Here is a 20,109-nt window from a genome sequence, read left to right on the forward strand (position 1 = left end):
GGAGGAGACAGACAATGTGGGTTAGGAAGAAATAGAAGCTGAGTACAGGAGACGGAAGGACCAGGGTAGAGGTGGGGTTGCTATCTGGTTTACATAGGATGCTCATGGAAGATCTCTCTAGTGAGGAGATATGCAAACAGGAACTTAAAGAACGTGAGGCAGCAAACCACATGAGAAACTGAGGGAAAAGCATTCCTAGCAGAGGGAACAGCCAGGGCAAACGCTGTGAGTTGGAGGAGAGGATGAGGGCTTGCTGTGCACTAGGAATTCCCAGAAGAGGAAGACTTGAGTAAACTTGGAGAATGGGCAAGTTTTGACCAAAGGAACTTGTGAGATCCTATGTGGACCTCTTCCATCAGCCTCTTATGGTGTGCCCAGGAGCTCAAGAGATGTGTAAAGGGGGCCTGGCAATACCTACACTTAGACTGCAGACTAGAGTCTGAGAAGTCTCTGCAGATCCCCATTCCTACCCCTACTTTACAGGACTTGGACCTTAACAACTTATACCAGCTCTAGACCGGATTCCAGATTTCTCCAGCAATAGGACAGATTAGGGCTCATGTTAGGGGCACAGATGTTTGCCTCTATGTCCCCACCCACTTCTGTTGATAACCAACAGCCTCCTTCCCACCGGCAGCGTGGGGTTGCCCCCCTTCCACGAAGGAGCTCACCACATCCCTCCTCTCTCCAAGAGCAAGGCAGCGTGCTTAACACCATGAGAAACTCTCTGAGCCTCCTCCAAACTGCGGGGTTCTTCAGAGCCATCCTCTTCCACAGTCATCTATTCATTTAACAATTATTGAGGTCTTACTCTGGGCAACTCTGCTGGGTGCTGGGCAGACAGAAATGAAAAGATGGACTTGGAGCTCATGTGTGATTTATCCAGCCCACCAAGATCCCTTGCAATCCCAAGGCTTACAGCTCTTCAGGGTTCCCAGAGGTCACTGTGCTCATTTAAATGCCCAGCTCCTGACTTCCCTGGTTGTCCAGTGGTTAAGACTCCTTAACCAATGCAGCTTCCAATGCAGGCGGTATGGGTTCAATCCCTGTTTAGAGAAGTTCCGCATGCCACATGGTGCGCTCAAAACAAACAAACAAAAATAGTAATAAATACCCAGGTCCATCACTGGGAGCCATGACTATGACCCCCTGGCTAAGCCAATGCAATAGCTACTCCTCCACCCCGAAGCAGACATCCTGCTGTGGACACATGGCCTCCACACACACGTGCATGCACATGTGCGTGTGCACACACACACAGAGCCCTTTCCCTGCATAGGATTTCTGCCTTCCAAGCTAGCTCCATCACCTCCTTTGTACTTTTACTGTGATCAAATTTATTTAATATATTACATATGTGTATGTTGGTATAATACATATATTATACATGTATAAAACATGCATAAGATGTATCTGTACACACTGAGGCATTTGTGGGTCAAGTGATGTAACGCCTGGAATTGGCTTTAAAGTGCCTAATGCCCCCCCAAATTGGGAGGCATGAATACGTGACACAAAAAAGCAGACAATCGTTGAAGCTGGGGTTTATCATACTATTGTCTGTACTTTGGAGAATGTTTGAAAATTTCCAAAATTAAAAGTTAAACAGAAGTAAATAAAGCAAATTGGCAAAGAATTATGAAGCAAATGCCCAGGTAACTACCATGTAGGTCAAGAAATAGAAAATTGCCGGCCCCCCAAATCCTCTGTCCCCTCACCACACAGAACCATTATTCTAGCTTCTGTGATAATCATTTCCTAAGTTGCTTTATAGTTTCACTACCTAAACAATATAATCTAGTGTTGCCTGTAACTGAGCCCTGTAAATGGAATCACATAGTATGTGTTCTTTTGTGACAAGAGGGAGAAAGTTGTGAAGATATGGGGAAAGAGCATGGCTGAATTGGGAAGGGTTTGTATGAATTGGGAAACTGAAGCCCAGAAAGGGGGAATTCTCACCCCTGGTCCCACAAGATGAAGAGGCTGGACACCAGGTCTCCTGACATCAGGGCAGAGCGATTCTGCTTATCTAACAGTTTTGTTCAAGGTCATATATTCAGCAGTAGGACTGGGAAGAGGGCCATCATAACAGCTTGAATGAACTTCATGAGGACTTCTGGCCACCAGGTGGAACTGCACACGAAGCAGGTTGCTCAAGGTGGATTTAGCTCAAGGAGGTACAGTTTGTAAAGGACCAAAGTACTTTCATACAGAAGTGACAGAGAACACAACTCCTAGGGAGTAACTTTAAGGACAGTATCATAGGAAGGGGAGCCAGTGCTTTACTTCACAGAAATTTATGCAGTATGTGACCTACGAGGTAGGTAGGCTGAATAATGGCCCCCAACAGGTCCGTGTGCTAATACCTAGAATCTGTGGATTTTACCTTACATAGCAAAGCCTTTTCAGATGTCATTAAATGAAGGATCTTGAGATGGGGAGATTACCCTGGATTACACGGTCGTCCCTAAATGCAAGCACAAGTGTCCTTATAAGAGGGAGGAAGATGGAGATGACAGATAGAACAGGAGAAGGGAATGTGATCACAGAGGTAAAGATTGGAGTGATGCAGCCACAAGCCAAGGAACACCAGCCCCCACCAACATAATAAGAAGGAAGGAACGAATTCTTCCTTAGAGACTTCAGGGAGAGCGCAGCCCTGCCAACATCTTGATTTTGGCTCAGTGAAATTGATTTCAGACTTCTGGCCTCCAGAACTGGTGAGAGAAATCTGTATCGTTCTAAGCTACCAAATTTGTGGTAATGTGTTACAGCGGCTGTAGGAAAATAATATAGATGTATGTATTGACTATCTAACTATTCTAGGTACTTGTGATAAAAGAATCAATTAGACTAATAGCCCCTGATGTCAAGTTTTCTAAATAGTCTGATGGAAGGAGAGATGTGTGAAGAAAGGCTTCCTTGGAGGAGATGATGCTTGAGCCCAATCTAAAAACAATGAGCATTCTTTTTATTTCTTTTTCATCTCTGATTGCTGTGGCTAAAACTTCCAAAACTATGTTGAATAATAGTGGTGAGAGTGGGCAACCTTGTCTTGTTCCTGATCTTAGTGGAAATGGTTTCAGTTTTTCACCATTAAGAACAATGTTGGCTGTGGGTTTGTCATATATGGCCTTTATTATGTTGAGGAAAGTTCCCTCCATGCCTACTTTCTGGAGAGGTTTTACCATAAATAGGTGTTGAATTTTGCTGAAAGCTTTTTCTGCATTTATTGAGATGATCATATGGTTTTTTATCCTTCAGTTTGTTAATATGGTGCATCACACTGATTGATTTATGTATATTAAAGAATCCTTGCATTCCTGGAATAAACCCCACTTGATCATGGTGTATGATCCTTTTAATGTGCTGCTGGATTCTCTTTGCTAGTATTTTGTTGAGGATTTTTGCATCTATATTCATCAGTGATACTGGCCTATAGTTTTCTTTTTTTGTAACATCTTTCTCTGGTTTTGGTATCAGGGTGATGATGGCCACATAGAATGAGCTTGGGAGTGTTCCTCCCTCTGCTATATTTTGGAAGAGTTTGAGAAGGATAGGTGTTAGCTCTTCTCTAAATGTTTGATAGAATTCACCTGTGAAGCCATCTGGTCCTGGGCTTTTGTTTGTTGGAAGATTTTTAATCACAGTTTCAATTTCCGTGCTTGTGACTGGTCTGTTCATATTTTTTATTTCTTCCTGATTCAGTCTCAGAAGGTTGTGCTTTTCTAAGAATTTGTCCATTTCTTCCAGGTTGTCCATTTTATTGGCATGTAGTTGCCTGTAGTAATCTCTCATGATCCTTTGTATTTCTGCAGTGTCAGTTGTTACTTCTCCTTTTGCATTTCTAATTCTGTTGATTTGAGTCTTTTCCCTTTTTTTTTTTGATGAGTCTGGCTAATGGTTAATCAATTTTGTTTATCTTCTCAAAGAACCAGCTTTTAGTTTTATTTATCTTTGCTACTGTTTCCTTCATTTCTTTATCATTTATTTCTTATCTGATGTTTATGATTTCTTTCCTTCTGCTAACTTTGGGGTTTTTTTGTTCTTCTTTCTCTAATTGCTATAGGTGTAAGGTTAGGTTGTTATTTGAAATTTTTCTTGTTTCCTGAGGTAGGATTGTATTGCTATAAACTTCCCTCTTAGAACTGCTTTTGCTGCATCCCATAGGTTTTGGGCTGTTGTGTTTTCATTGTCATTTTTTTCTAGGTATTTTTTGATTTCCTCAGTGATCTCTTGGTCATTTAGTAGCATATTGTTTAGCCTCCATGTGTTTGTATTTTTTACAGTTTTTTTTCCTGTAATTGATATCTAGTCTCATAGTGTTGTTGTTGGGAAAGATACTTGATACAATTTCAATTTTCTTAAATTTACCAAGGCTTGATTTGTGACCCAAGATATGATCTATCCTGGAGAATGTTCCATGAGCACTTCAAAAGAAAGTGTATTCTGTTGTTTTTGGATGGAATGTCCTATAAATATCAATTAAGTCCATCTTGTTTAATGTATCATTTAAAGCTTGTGTTTCCTTATTTATTTTCATTTTGATTGATCTGTCCATTGGTGAAAGTGGGGTGTTAAAGTCCCCTACTATTACTGTGTTACTGTTGATTTCCCCTTTTATAGCTGTTAGTCTTTGCCTTATGTATTGAGGTGCTCCTATGTTGGGTGCATAAATATTTACAATTGTTATATATTCTTCTTGAATTGATCCCTTGATCATTATGTAGTGTCCTTCTTTGTCTCTTGTAATACTCTTTATTTTAAAGTCTATTTTGTCTGATAAGAGAATTGCTACTCCAGGTTTCTTTTGATTTCCATTTGTATGGAATATCTTTTTCCACCCCCTCACTTCCAGTCTGCATGTGTCCCTAGGTGTGAAGTGGGTCTCTTGTAGACAGCATATATATGGGTCTTGTTTTTGTACCCATTCAGCCAGTCTATGTCTTTTGGTTGGAGCATTTAATCCATTTACATTTAAGGTAATTATAGATATGTATGTTCCTATTACCATTTACTTAACTGTTTTGGGTTTGTTATTGTAGGTCTTTTCCTTCTCTTGTGTTACCTACCTAGAGAAGTTCCTTTAGCACTTGTTGTAAAGCTGGTTTGCTGGTGCTGAATTCTGTTAACTTTTGCTCATCTGTAAAGGTTTCAATTTCTCCATCCAATCTGAATGAGATCCTTTCTGGGTAATCTTTTTTTTTTTTTTTAACATCTTTATTGGAGTATAATTGCTTTACAATGGTATGTTAGTTTCTGCTTTAAAAAAAATTTGGAACGCTTCACAATTTGCATGTCATCGTTGCGCAGGGATCATGCTAATCTTCTCTGTATCGTTCCAATTTTAGTATATGTGCTGCCAAAGCAAGCACGCTGGGTAATCTTGATTGTAGGTTTTTCCCTTTCATCACTTTATGTCCTGCCACTCCCTTCTGTCTTGCAGAGTTTCTGCTGAAAGATCAGCTGTTAACCTTATGGGGATTCCCTTGTACGTTATTTGTTCCTTTTCCATTGCTGCTTTTAATATTTTTTCTTTGTATTTAATTTTTGATAGTGTGATTAATACGTGTCTTGGCATGCTTCTCCTTGGATTTATCCTGTATGGGACTCTCTGCGCTTCCTGGACTTGATTCCAAATCAGAAAAGCAGAAGTAAAATTGTCACTGTTTGCAGATGACATGATACTATACATAGAGAATCCTAAAGATGCTACCAGAAAACTACCAGAGCTAAACAATGAATTTGGTAAAGCAGCAGGATACAAAATTAAGGCACAGAAATCTCTTGCATTCCTATACACTAATGATGAAAAATGTGAAAGATAAATTAAGGAAACCTCCCCATTTACCACTGCAACAAAAAGAATAAAATACCTAGGAATAAACCTGCCTAAGGAGACAAAAGGCCTGTATGCAGAAAAGTATAAGACACTGATGAAAGTAATTAAAGATGATACCAACAGATGGAGAGATATACCATGTTCTTGGAATAGAAGAATCAACACTGTGAAAATGACTATACGACCCAAAGCAATCTACAAATTCAATGCAATTCCTATCAAACTATCAATGGCATTTTTCACAGAACTAGAACAAAAATTTTCACAATTTGTATGGAAACACAAAAGACCCTGAATAGGCAAAGCAATATTGAGAAAGAAAAATGGAGCTGGAGGAATCAGGCTCCCTGAATTCAGACTATACCACAAAGCTACAGTAATCAAGACAGTATGGTACTGGCACAAAAACAGAAATATAGATCAATGGAACAGGGTAGAAAGCCCAGAGATAAACCCACACACATATGGTCACCTTATCTTTGATAAAGGAGCAAGAATATACAATAGAGAAAGGACAGCCTCTTCAATAAGGGGTGCTGGGAAAACTGGACAGCTAGTAAAAGAATGGAATTAGAACACTCCCTAACACCATACACAAAAATAAACTCAAAATGGATTAAAGACCTAAATGGAAGGCCAGACACCATAAAACTCTTAGAGGAAAACATAGGCAGAACACTCTATGACATAAATCACAGCAAGGTCCTTTTTGACCCACCTCCTAGAGAAATGGAAATAAAAACAAAAATAAACAAATGGGACCTAATGAAACTTCAAAGCTTTTGCACAGCAAAGGAAACCATAAACAAGACCAAAAGACAACCTTCAGAATGGGAGAAAATATTTGCAAATGAAGCAACGGACAAAGGATTAATCTCCAAAATATACAAGCAGCTCATGCAGCTCAATATCAAAAAAACAAACAACCCAATCCAAAAATGGGCAGACGACGTAAAGAGACATTTCTTCAAAGAAGATATACAGACTGCCAACAAACACATGAAAGGATGCTCAATATCACTAATCATTAGAGAAATGCAAATCAAAACTACAATGAGGTATCACCTCACAGTGGTCAGAATGGCCATCATCAAAAATTCTACAAACATTAATTGCTGGAGAGGGTGTGGAGAAAAGGGAACCCTTTTGCACTATTGGTCGGAATGTAAATTAATACAGCCACTATTGCGAACAGTATGGAGGTTCCTTAAAAAAATAAAAATAGAACTACCATATGACCCAGCAATCCCACTACTGGGCATATACCCTGAGAAAACCATAATTCAAAAAGAGTCATGTACCACAAAATTCATTGCAGCTCTATTTACAATAGCCAGGATATGGAAGCAACCTAAGTGTCCTTCAACAGAGGAATGGAGAAAGATGATGTGGCACATATATACATTGGAATATTACTCAGCCATATAAAGAAATGAAATTGTTATTGGCAGTGAGGTGGATGGACCTAGAGTCTGTCATACAGAGTGAAGTAAGTCAGAAAGAGATAAACAAATACCGTATGCTAACACATATATATGGAATCTAAAAAAAAAAAGGTTCTGAAGAACCTAGGGGCAGGACAGGAATAAAGACGCAGACTTAGAGAATGGACTTGAGGACACAGGGAGGGGGAAGGGTAAGTTGGGATGAAGTGAGAGAGTGGCATGGACATATATACACTACCGAATGTAAAATAGCTAGCTAGTGGGAAGCAGCCGCATAGCACAGGGAGATCAGCTCAGTATTTTGTGACCACCTAGAGGGGTGGGATAGGGAGGGTGGGAGGGAGGTGCAAGAGGGAGGGGATATGGGGATATATGTATACGTATAGCTGATTCACTTTGTTATACAGCAGCAACTAACACACCATTGTAAAGCAATTGTACTCCAATAAAGATGTTAAAAAAAATAAAACATAAAAAGAGTGAGCAGGAGTTAGCCAGGTGAAGAGAAAGAAGTATATGCCAATAAGAAGAGGAGCATCAACGATACAGTGAGGACTCCCAGAAGCCCAATAAGGCCTGAGAACCACACCCAGAGGGCATGTAAACAGGAATGATGTTCAAGGTTGCACTGCAGCGTGGCTCCATGGAGACAGGGCTGCCACTTTGAGATTCTTTTCCTACCCCTCCACTGGGGACTGCATGAGAATTGACCCTATGACTCAGGAATCAGGATTCAAAATGCAGCTGCCACACCAGCTGAAAAATGACCCCAGGTATCCCCTGTTTCTTGACATTTCTAACTTCCGACTTGGAGTCCAGGCAGGGGCATGCGGTCTGCTGAACCAGGTGGTGGATCCATGCCAAGCTTCAAGGGAGGCTGGGAAAGTGAATGTCTTGGACTTTCAGCTTCCCAGTTGAAGGTGGGCTATATCAAGAGTGCTCAGAAGCTAGGCAGCCAGAAAGAAGGGCAATTATCACTAGGAATGGAAATGAGGGGATGGATTTAAATGGCTTTGCAGATTTCCTCAGAGAGAAAGTGTCTCAACTACTGAAGGAAATTAAGGAACTCTTGGCCATTAGGATTTTATTAACTGCTAAAGGGAGCCCTCCACTGCCTAAGTGGACACTCTGGCCTTGCAAACTGAGTGCCGCTCTCTGCGGTTGCATGATGTTTTATGATCAGTGCACGTGGATGCTATCCTCTACAAGCCTCCGGCCATTAAGGAAACAGCACGTGTTTCCATCACTGCTTCTCTGATCAGCCCAGTCTGACATTTCAAGTCTTTTCTATTTCAACCCAGAAGGCCACTGTTCATGTCTTTATCCCAAGCATCTCAGAAGGCTGAGGAGACGGTTCTGGGGGCTACGTCTTGCCTAACAGGGACGTGGGAGCCCCTGGGGGCATCTTGGGTTACTCAGTCTTTGTTAGGAGGTCCTGCTTCTCCTTAGAGAGATGCTCTCCCTGGACTTGAATCTTTTCTCGCTTCTCCTTCTGCAGGGATATCCTCAAATCCAGACATTTTGGAAAGATTTCCATTTTTCCAGAAAACTTGAAGTCACACATCATTGTCATCGTTGTTATAATAACCAACTTTCATGGCTCAGCAAGGACCGTAGAGTCCCTTCACTTAATGCCACAACAATCTTTTGAAGACATATAGATTGTAATTCACTTTTTTTTTGGCCGTGCTGCGTGCCTTGCGGGATCTTAATTTCAGAGATCGAACCCGGGCCCCAGTAGTGAAAGCGCCGAGTCCTAACCACTGGACCGCCAGGGAACTCCCTGTAATTCACATTTCATAGGTGGGGAAGCTGAGACAATGAGACATTAAGTGATTTAGGTAGCGAGGGTGCCAGGATGTGGGTCAAGGCCAGAGGGGATGTGCTCCTCTCTCTCTACATATTTAATCTTAGCTCTGGTCACTCACAAGGATGTCGTAGGGCTTCACACTCAGGTCCTGCTACAGTGACATAAAGAAAAAGCCTCTGGGAAGGTGCAAAGAAATGCAAGGGTTTGCAGCAACTGAAGATTCCACTTAGACCCCAAATACCCAGCTGAGAAATACGGACATTTGCTGTGTGGTGGGAAAATCAAGCAAAAGCCAGTACCATGCTCAAGACTTGGGACAGAGTGACAATGCTCCCTAGGTCCTGAGTGGCAGGAGTGGCCGTGGCCCTGACAAGCTAGCTCCTGGGCAGTGGTCAGCAGAGGTAGGAAGGGGCACGGTCAAGGGCAGCGGCAGCAGCGCCAACAGCGCCAACAGTGCCAGGAGCATGTGGCGGCTACTACCAGCCGTGAGGACTCCGCTTACAGCCAAGCTGGGGGGCGGGGGCGGGTTCAGTGCCGTGGCCCGCGGGAGGAGGGCATCGGTGACCCCTCTTGTACCCACAAGCTGGCGGAGGCTGGGGTGTATGGCTGTCACATCTGAGCTCCTCTCCCCACTCAGTCTGTGCTGACTCGGCTGCCTTTCTGCTGTGTCGCTGGCATTTATCTTGGCCACTCTCCCTCCGTGGCGCTTACCGCTCGACCCCTCTCGGACATAAACATTAATGTTGTAGGGAGTAGTTATTAATAGCTCAGAGTTGTCACATGGCTAATTTAGGGGAGATAAACGGATTTGCAGCTTTCATCTTCCCCAAATGAGAGAGGAAGGGGAAAAAATTGCGGGTACCAAAAGAGATATTTTTGGATAGCAGCTTCTAACATGAGAATGATGCTGAGATTTCCCATTTATTTTATGTGCTATGAAGTCAAATCATTTATAGGCAAAAACAAACACATTACTGAATTTTAAAAAAATACAGATTATTTAAAAATTCTAACTCTTTATATGTATCTGGTAAAACTAGTTGAACAGAAAGAGGGTGGAGGGGAAAACATGATAACTTCTGCATTTCAGAGGAGACTGGGCCTGAGGTAGATGGGCTCCCTGGGGTCTGGAATGTGCCCATCCCACCTACATCTTTCCCATGCTTAGTCTTTTCCCTGGCCAGTCAACTCATCACTGCCGCAAGCTGGGTACCAAAGAACACAGCAGGATACAAACTCTGGCATGTAAAAGGGATCCTGATCTATTGCTTGCTGGTGCTCTAGGCTTGGCCTTTGAGCCTCGTGTGCCTTAGTTGCCAGTGGAGAGAATATTTCCCTCATGGAAATAAATCAACACACAGTTGCTACATAAACCCCGAAGTGACCCACGTGAGTTCCTTATGTCTCTTTAGAGTGGTGGCCTTCCTGTTCTTCCTGTTCACAGCTTGCTGGGGTAGCCACTGCAGACCACCTAACACACCTGCTCCCACTTGCTTCCCTAGGAAAAGAAAATTACTCATCAAAATGAGAGAAAGTGTTGCTACGGCTGGTGAGACACCAATAGGAAGCAAACAGTGTTGAATTGTTGATTCATTTCTGAAAGTAAATATGCACAGAACCAAATGCAAAACACAAGCCATGTTGCTGGGTCAGGAAACAGAAATGATAGCTATCCCATTATTCTGAGCTTCTGTACGAGCATGATGTGTTTCAGGGGACTCAATTTAGAGATCAGCCAGAGGAGCCTCTGCGAGACTTCTGTGCACATCCGGGTTCCGTGGACATCCTGCGATCTGTGCAGTGTGCAAAGGCCATTAGCAGTCTACACGGCTGTGGGCTTAGTAATCATTTCTCTAGTGTCTTAGCTGAAAGTCTTGAGATGTGAGCCCCTGTTTCAGACATGCCCACTACAGGAGCCAATTCCGCCAGAGCGGATTAAAGGCGTGTGTGGTAGGACAAATCTCTTCCTCCATTAAAGCCATCTTATCCTTGCCTTTTGAAGATGACACTTCTTCTTTTGAAGAAGCCACAGTCACCAGCATGTAAACGGGGAGCTCTTTTCCCAGGACTGGAGATTTATCCAGTTCTATCCACATGTTCTGGCCTGCTGCTTCTGCAAGAATTGTCAGGTACTGGCCAAGGTCAAGAGACCTGTCGGTGCCCCAGAGACTGGGACTCAGCAAACTGGCAGAGGAAGGAAGGGACACTGTGATCCCTTGAGCCAGCCAGGCTCATCAGACCCCAGAGGTGGAGGCAAAGATGGGGAGGGGGAAGAACGCTTAGAGGAAAAACAGTTGACATTTGAACAATGCAGGGGTTGGGGAGCCGACCACCTGTGCAGTCAAAAATCTGCATATTATTTTTGACTCCCCCAAACTTAACTACTAGTAGCCTCTTGCTGACTGGAAGTCTTACTGACAAATGGTCAATTAACACACATTTTGTATGTTATATACATGTCCATATATATTTTATGCAGTCGTGACATACCTTTTTCTATCCTTTTTTTTTTTTTAAATATTTCTAGGCTACATAGTTCATCATGAGCTTTTCCAAATTTTTGCAAATTTCCAAATTTTCAATGTATTTATAGAAAAAAATCCATGTATAAGTGGACCTGTGCAGTTCAAACCCGTGTTGTTCAAGGGCCAACTGTACCCAGATTTGTTTCACTGTGAAGCTCTCAAAATCATTCATTTTAATCACAGCCTTCCCCATGCAGCTTTTAATCAGTGGCTCCATCCTTCCATTTAATAACGTCCTTAGCACTGTTTTTTGGTGAGAATGCTAAAGGGACTGAGGAATAAAGAGACACCATGATGCTGTTGATTGCACAAAACAGTCAACATTTGAGAAATTTTAATAGATAAACAAATTTACATGTAACTCTTACACTCCCACACCATGTTTCATTCTACAGAGGCTCTGAGGTAGCTTACAAGAATATAAATAATATGATAAATAAGAGTTGAAATTTTAAATTATAGCGTAGGAAAATATAGACATAATAAAGAGGTATGTCTGGTAGAAACCCAAGAGTTATGTATGGTTCAATAAGGCAAAAGGGTGACTATTAAAATTGGGGAGAGTTTCCTGTCCACCAAAATAAATCAGAAATATAATTTATTACAAATATCACTGTTTTGATTCCTTTCCCTTGAATTATATTAATTCTTCAGGCTAAATGAAAATTTTCTGGTCAGTGGGTCTAAAATTTTTCTTTCACGTGGAGCCTCATAGAAGAGACAAAGCAACAGCTTCAACATCATGTCTGCAGTAATGCAGAAGTAGATTTGTGCAGTAGTTTCTTACAGAATTCCTCAGTGTGAGCAGAGGGGCCATTTAAGAAAGACTCTTTTACAAATCAGTGAGCTGGAAACCAGAGCGGCAGAAATCACTGCCACGGAACAGAATGAAGAAAAAAGAATGAAAAGAAATGAGGACAGCTTGAGAGACCTCTGGGACAACGTCAAACACACCAACATTCTCATTATAGGGGTCCCAGAAGGAGAAGAGGGAGAGAAAAGGCCTGAGAAAATATTTGAAGAGATAATAGCTGAAAAATTCTCCAACATGGGAATGGAAACAGTCACCCAAGTCCAGGAAGTGCAGAGAGTCCCATAGAGAATTAACCCAAGGAGGAACACGCTGAGACACATAGTAATCAAACTAAAATTAAAGACAAAGAGAAAATATTAAAAGCAACAAAGGGGAAGCAACAAATAACATACAAGGGAATCCCCCTAAGATTATCAGTTGGTTTCTCAGCAGAAACCCTACGGGCCAGAAGGGAGTGGCACGATATACTGAAAGTGATGAAAGGGAAAAACCCACAACCAAGAATACTCTACTCAGCAAGGCTCTCATTCAGATTTGACAGGGAACTCAAAAGCTTTACAGACAAAAGCTAAAAGAATTCAGGAAAGGCTCTTTTGCTGCAGGAACTAAGTAATATGTAGTTCTCCAATGGTTAGGTCTAATGTCCTCAAATACATCTGGTGTGCTCGGTGTACATCAGAATTATTTGCTAACTTGTTTAAAAATATATAGATACTTAGATTCGCTGTCTTGCCATAGATTCAGACTCAGTGAATTGAAGTGGGCATCTGTATTTTTAATAATCTCCCCAGGTGCCCCTTATATCTGCCAAAGACTGAAAACCATCGGTCTGTTCTGGTCCTAGAACTTCTCTGGTTCTACCAGCTAGGGTCCTTCTCTGGGGCTTCTTTTTAGATTTGCTTAACATATTGAGACAATTTAGGTAATCGCTTCAAAAGATACCTCACTGGACCTCCCCAAGTAAACAACCAAGTCAATAAACTCAAGACATATAAAGCTTTACTTTTATATATCAGATCAGCAAGTGCAAGGAAACTTCCCCCGTGTGTTGGATTCTAGCAGATTTAAGTTGTAGAGCATGAATTAAAGTTGTATTCATTAAACACCAGGAAGGTAATTATGTTTGGGAATATATAAGTGCTTTCCCTCATGCGTAGGAAGAAAGGCATATTAGAATCTCTACTGGATTCATTTCCCTTTCTCCTGATAACTTTTTCCTTTCCAGGATGTTTTCTTTGTGTCTACATGGGGCTCCCAGTTCAGCAATTTGGCTGAAATAGTCAGCTGAATACGAGTCAGTTTGGTTAACAAAAAGTTAATTAAACTGGTTGCTTATTAATTAAATAAGTAGCACATACGTTTAACAAAAACTGGCCTCAAAAACCTACAAAATTATTACATGTGCACAAAAATTTTTCAATGAATCATTAAATATATTAGCAAAAATACACATTTAACCATCCATGAAGGAAGGTGGTTAAATTATGTTGCATTCACAGAATGAACTAATACGCAGTCATTAAAAAGTAATCCATTCACCATAAAAATGAACAAAGTACTAATATTTTGTGAATGAACCTCAAAAATATGATGCTAAGAGAGGGGAGTGATATCAACAAAATGGCACGAGAGGATGTCCCCAGCTCATAACCACACACACAAATAACAATCTGGCAGCCATTCATGGACAAAAGTGCCTTTGTGGGAGCTTTGAGAACCAGATGGAAGGTTGCAAAAACCTAGTGAAGCCCAAGATCAAAGAGACCTACTTTGAGAAGGCATGTCCATGTCCTGGTGGAAGGATTGTTGAATGTGGTCACAGCTGCAGACTGAAAGGGGTCCCATTCCCTTGTGGACTCAGCTCTAGCTTCTCTTGGCCATAGTCCTGCAACCAGTCCCAACTGCCACCCACCCATGCCCCTGGTAAGAGGCTTGTTGGCCTTGGTTCCAACTGAAGACTCTGAATCAGGCTCCAACTCCACCATGGTCCAGAGTCAGCCCTGCCTGCCCTGGGACGCAACAATGCCAGTCTGTACCCCTGGTATCAGGCCCACTGACCTCAGTCCTGACTCTGGACTCTGAAGTATCCCCATGGCCAGCTCTAGCACTGCTGTACTGAAGTCTCCGACTCAGTTCTGCCTGCCCAGGAGTGGACCTAGGGACTTGGGGGGAGGGCACATTCAGGGACCTGACAGGAGCCACACTCATCTGTGCCACTGGGAACAGGCTTGCCAGCCATGTATCCACCCATGGACCCAGCATCAGCTACAGGATGAAGCTCCAGTCCCACTCAACTATGATCTCAGAAGCAGTCTCAGTAGGAGAAAGCCTTACCTGCTAAAACCAGTCTGTAAAGAGGTGTTTTCTTCTTCAAATGCACAGACATCAATGTAAGGTTACATGGATCATGAAAAAATCAGGCAAACATGACACCACCAAAGCAAACTAATAAAGCTCTGGTAACTGACCCCAAAGAAATATAGATCTATGAACTGCCTAACGAGGAATTCAAGATAATTGTCTTACGGAAGTTCCATGAACAGCAAGAAAACAGAGATGAGTCAACAAAATCAGGAAAACAATACATAAACAAAATGAGAACTTCCTCAAAGTGATAAAAATTATAAAAATAACCAAAGTATGGAACTGAAGAATACAATGAATGAAATGGAAAAAAAATGCAATTGAGCTTCAAGAGCACAGAAGAAAGAATGTGTGAAGAAAGTAGAAGAAAATATAAGTGAACTTGAAGACAGCTCATTTGAAGTTATCTAGTCAGAGAAGAAAAAAAGAATTTAAAAATTGAAGAAAGCCTGCAGGATTTATGAGAATCATAAAGTAAATCAGTTTAGGCATTATGGGATTCTCAGAAGGAGAAGAGCAAGATAAAGGGGCAGAAAATTGATTTAAAGAAATAATGGCTGAAAACCCTAAATCTTGGGAGGAATATGGACATCCAGGTTCATGAAGGTCAAAACCCCAGAAATAGGATCAATGCAAAGAAGATTACACCAAGCCATATTATAATTAAAAAGTACCAAAAGTCAAGGACAAAGAGAATTTTGAAAGCATCAGGAGAAAAGTGACTTGTCACATACAAGGGAACCCTGTAAGTCTACCAACAAATTTATCAGCAGAAACCTTGCTTCCAGGAGAGAATGGGATCTTAGACTCAAGTCCTAAAAGACAAAATTGCCAACCAGGAATATTACTCCCAGAAAAGCTATCCTTCAGAAATGAAGGAGAGATAAAGACTTTCTCAGATGATCAAAAGTTGAGGGAGTTCATTATCACCAGACCTGCCTTACAAAAATGTTAAAGGGATTTCTTCCAGGTGAAACAAAGGGGTATTAATTAATAACATGAAAGTGTATGAAAATATAAAACTCACTGGTAAAGGTAAGCATATAGCCAAGTTCAGAATACTCTAACATGGTATTGGTGGTGTGTAAATCACTTATAACTCTAGTATAAAAGTTAAAATTTGAAAATATTAAAGATATATATTCTATAATTTGTTCATGGATATACAATATAAAAAGACCTAAGTTGTGACATCAATAATACAAATTGGGGGGGGGAGAAAAGTGTAGAGTTTTGTACATGATTCAAGTTATCAGATTAAAATAGACTATTATAGCCTATTACGTTATTTTATGTATACCTCATGGTAACCACAAAGAAAAAAATCTCTAGCAGATACACAAAGATAAAGAGAAAGAAATCAAAACACACCACTACAAAAAAATAATCAAATCACAAAGATGGCTAGAGAGGAAGAAAGGAACAAAAGAACTACAAAACATTCAGAAAACAACTAACAAAGTGGCAATAGTAAGTCCTTACCTACCATTAATTGCTTTAAGGATATATGGATTAAATTCTCCAATCAAACATACAGTGGGGCTTCCCTGGTGGCGCAGTGGTTGAGAGTCCACCTGCCGATGCAGGGGACGCGGGTTCGTGCCCCGGTCCGGGAAGATCCCACATGCCGCGGAGTGGCTGGGCCCGTGAGCCATGGCCGCTGAGCCTGCGTGTCCGGAGCCTGTGCTCCGCAATGGGAGAGGCCACAACAGCGAGAGGCCCGCGTACCGCAAAAAAAAAAAAAAAAAGACATGAAGACAAATTCGCCCTTCCTCTGCCTTTGTGTTCCTTTTAGGCCCTCGATAGATTGGATGATGCCCGTCTTCACTGGTGAGGGTGATCTGCTTTACTCAGTCTACTGATTCAAATGCTAATCTTTTCCAGAAACATCTTCACAGACACACCCAGAAATAATGTTTTACCAGCTATCTGGGCATCCCTTAGCCCAATGAAGTTGACATAAAATTAACCATCACAGTCTCCTTTCTTGTAAAATGATAAAGTTGAAATTAAATGATCTATAAAATTTGCTCTTTCTGGAGCCAACATTCATTTTGTGATTTTACTTCTAACTCCGCTGCCCATTCTACTTCTAACTCCTGCTGGCCCAATCCTGACTCTTCCCCCCTGGTACCTTTCCTATGTCCACTGTAGTTGAGAGCCTTGCACATTTGTGACAGCAGTTGCCATGCTGTTGCCTGAGCCTGCTACATCGGCTCACTCCTCTGGGCATGCTGACTTTTTTTTTTTTTAATTTGTTTTTATTTTTGGCTGCGTTGGGTCTTCGTTGCTGTGCACAGGCTTTCTCTAGTTGTGGTGAGCGGGGGCTACTCTTTGTTGCAGTGCGTGGACTTCTCATTGTCGTGGCTTCTCCTGTTGCAAAGCACGGGCTCTAGGCACGCGGGCTCCCGTAGTTGTGGCACACGGGCTCAGTAGTTGTGGCTTGCGGGCTCCAGAGCACAGGCTCAGTAGTTGTGACACATGGGCTTAGTTGCTCCGTGGCATGTGGGATCTTCCTGGACCAGGGCTCGAACCCATGTCCCCTGCATTGCCAGGTGGATTCTTAACCACTGTGCCACCAGGGAAGCCCCGTGCTGACTTTTTGTTCTTTACAGGTGTCTGTGAGAGGAGACAGGCCCATGGATTGATCAGGCAGCCCTTGCTCTGTCGACTCAAAGCCTGCTGCTTGGAAAAATCACAGGTAAAGCCTCTGACAGCATCATTAGTGTGAGTCAGCGTGCTGTTGTTCAGGCCCAGTATAATGGGGGGAGTGAAGGGTGTAATTTGCTTGAACACATACATTCTCCTGCAGAGTAATTACTGTGCAGCCCACATACTTTTAGGGGGCCCGAATTCTTCTTGAACCAAGCACAGTCTTCCTTGTCATATTCTGTCTGAAGAAAGACAGCTTCTCCATGGTCTGAGATGGAAGGTTGAGAAACAAATGGAAAAACAAATAATGCAGAGAGGCAGGATGTTTTTTATTTTTCATCATGGGCTGTTCAAAATCTTTCTTTGCCATTGAGCGGAGTAGACACCCACATACTTCATTGTTTTGGACTTTGGTACAAGCCCAAACAGGAGACCTGTCTAGCTTCCAAGCAAGTCAGTTTACCCAAAGCACAGAGCTCCTGATGGCATATGAGACTCTCACCTGTACGTGTGTCTCCCAACCTTTGGAACCATGCCCAAGGTTCCTCCCCAACCCTGGTCTGTTATCACCTCTGCTCTGCGTTATGAATCTTGACTTGGAAAAACATATAAGGAGCTGAACTCACCATAGAGGAACAAGCACTACATTACGTGGGGAGTGAGGGTGCCTAGGTCTTGGGTCTGTGAGTTGAACTTGGAAAAGCAGTTAGCCACCCCAGGCCCTGGTTTCCTCTCTTGCAAAATGATATGGTTGGAATAAATAATCTGTAAAATCTGCTCTTTCTAGAGCCAACATCCTGTGGTTCTATTGCTACCTCCATTGACCCGGGTGTCCTGCTGACCTTGACTCTCCCCCCTTGTCCCTTTCCTATGTCCACTTATTTGAGAGGGCTGGATATTTGAAGACACTTAAGACATACCACCATGGTTTCAGTGATTTAACATAATTCAACATGCAAGTACAAAAAATACCAGCCCAGGGCTTCCCTGGTGGCGCAGTGGTTAAGAATCTGTCTGCCAATGTAGGGGACACAGGTTTGAGCCCTGGTCCAGGAAGATCCTTCCTGCTGTGGAGCACCTAAGCCCATGTGCCACAACTACTGAGCCCACGTGACACAACTACTGAAGCCCGCGTGCCTAGAGCCTGTGCTCCGCAACAAGAGAAGCCACCCAATGAGAAGCCCATGCACTACAACGAAGAGCAGCCCCCGCTCGCCGCAACTAGAGAAAAGCCTGCGTGCAGCAACAAAGACCCAACGCAGCCAAAAATAAATAAATAATTCAAACAAACAAACAAAAAATACCAGCCCAGTGAAATTATTACCATTACGCTTTCTTTACTGTTCACGTAGTAATGAATATTGGGTTTCTGCTTTGGGCCTAGCTTGGCACCGGGCTCTCTGAGGTATATCTAAGGAGAATGCGACGTGGTCCCTGTTATACAGAAACTAAGGTTCCCTTGAAGATATTCAGCCCTCATGATCTGAGCATTAATATGCGGGCTGACACATGAGAATAAAAGAAGCTCAAAGATGCACTGGACAGAGGTGGAGAGAAGTATTTGGGAAGCAAGTATTTGGGGTTGAGGTTGGAGCTTCAAGGATGGGTGGGATCTGGATGGGCAGAAAGAATCACAGAAAGAAGGGGAGGAACCGAAGTCACAGGCGTTGAGGGGCGGTGAAGACCCTGTGCTGTTTGGAGCAGAAATTACATGTTGGAAATGAGGTAAAGTAAGACAGAGGTGGTTATAATCACGCACGTAAAGCAGCTGACTCATTAAAGAATCCTTTGTCTGGGTTATCTCGTCTAATGCCTATAACATTCCTCCGAGGGATGGCCTCTGAGGGATCTTGTTATCCCTTTCGTATAGGTGAAGAAACTGTGACTCAGAGAAGTTACATAACTTGTCAACAGTCACAGAACTAATGCAAGCGGCGAGGCAGAAGCCCGTGGCTTCCGAATTTAAGTCCAAGTTCCTTTTCTTCTGCAGTGCTTTGAGAGCCAGATTATAGTGGGCCTTAACTGACAGGCCAGATATCAGGAGGAAAGGCCTGAGATTCTAGACTCACAAAGGTTATCATCGTAACTTGCATTTTCTCATGTTGTCCCAACAATTTTTACCTGTTTGCCTGACTCAGCACAGAGCCATGGCTTTCTGAGAGGAACAGTTGGAGAGCAGACAGGGCAGAGCACATGTCCAAAGTGAGGCACTGGTCTGGCTAGGAATTTTGAGGTAGACTGGAGCAACAGTGGAGGAGAAAAACTCAGCTGGAGGAAGTTAATTCATGGAGAACTTACCACTTCAAGATTCTTTTCACATATTAAATATTTTATTGAGTACCTACTATGTGCTAGGCGCTATGCCAGGTACTACTTTTTCTTCTTCAGTGTTGCCATTCCAACAATGCCTCACCATCTTACAACAGTTTCCCTCTGTGTCCTTCCACCGTTCTGACCTTCAGTTATAAATTCATTTGCTGATCACCTATAACATAACAATCCCTGTGTTAGGCTTAGAGGAAACATACACACTAAAGATAGGCTTCCCACTTCTGGTACAGGAATGAAAAAATTAAATAATGGGATAGAGTTAAAAACAGAAGGCTCTGAAATAGACACGAAATGAATATTGAAATTTGATACATAATTGGAATGGC

At 42.3% G+C, this 20,109-nt stretch overlaps 1 non-coding gene across 1 annotated transcript; it reads right to left on the bottom strand.

Annotated features, from left to right (window-relative positions):
• Positions 1 to 5,269: 5,269 nt before the first annotated feature.
• LOC115803787 (U6 spliceosomal RNA) lies at positions 5,270 to 5,375 on the bottom strand. The gene has a single exon (XR_004024581.1). It is a non-coding gene; the product is annotated as a U6 spliceosomal RNA (small nuclear RNA).
• Between the last annotated feature and the right edge of the window lie 14,734 nt (positions 5,376 to 20,109).

Source organism: Delphinapterus leucas, chromosome 15 (genome assembly GCF_059928025.1).
Source record: "Delphinapterus leucas isolate spDelLeu-1000000601 "Yukka" chromosome 15, BTC_Dleu_Yukka2, whole genome shotgun sequence".
Taxonomy (NCBI): Eukaryota; Metazoa; Chordata; class Mammalia; order Artiodactyla; family Monodontidae; genus Delphinapterus; species Delphinapterus leucas.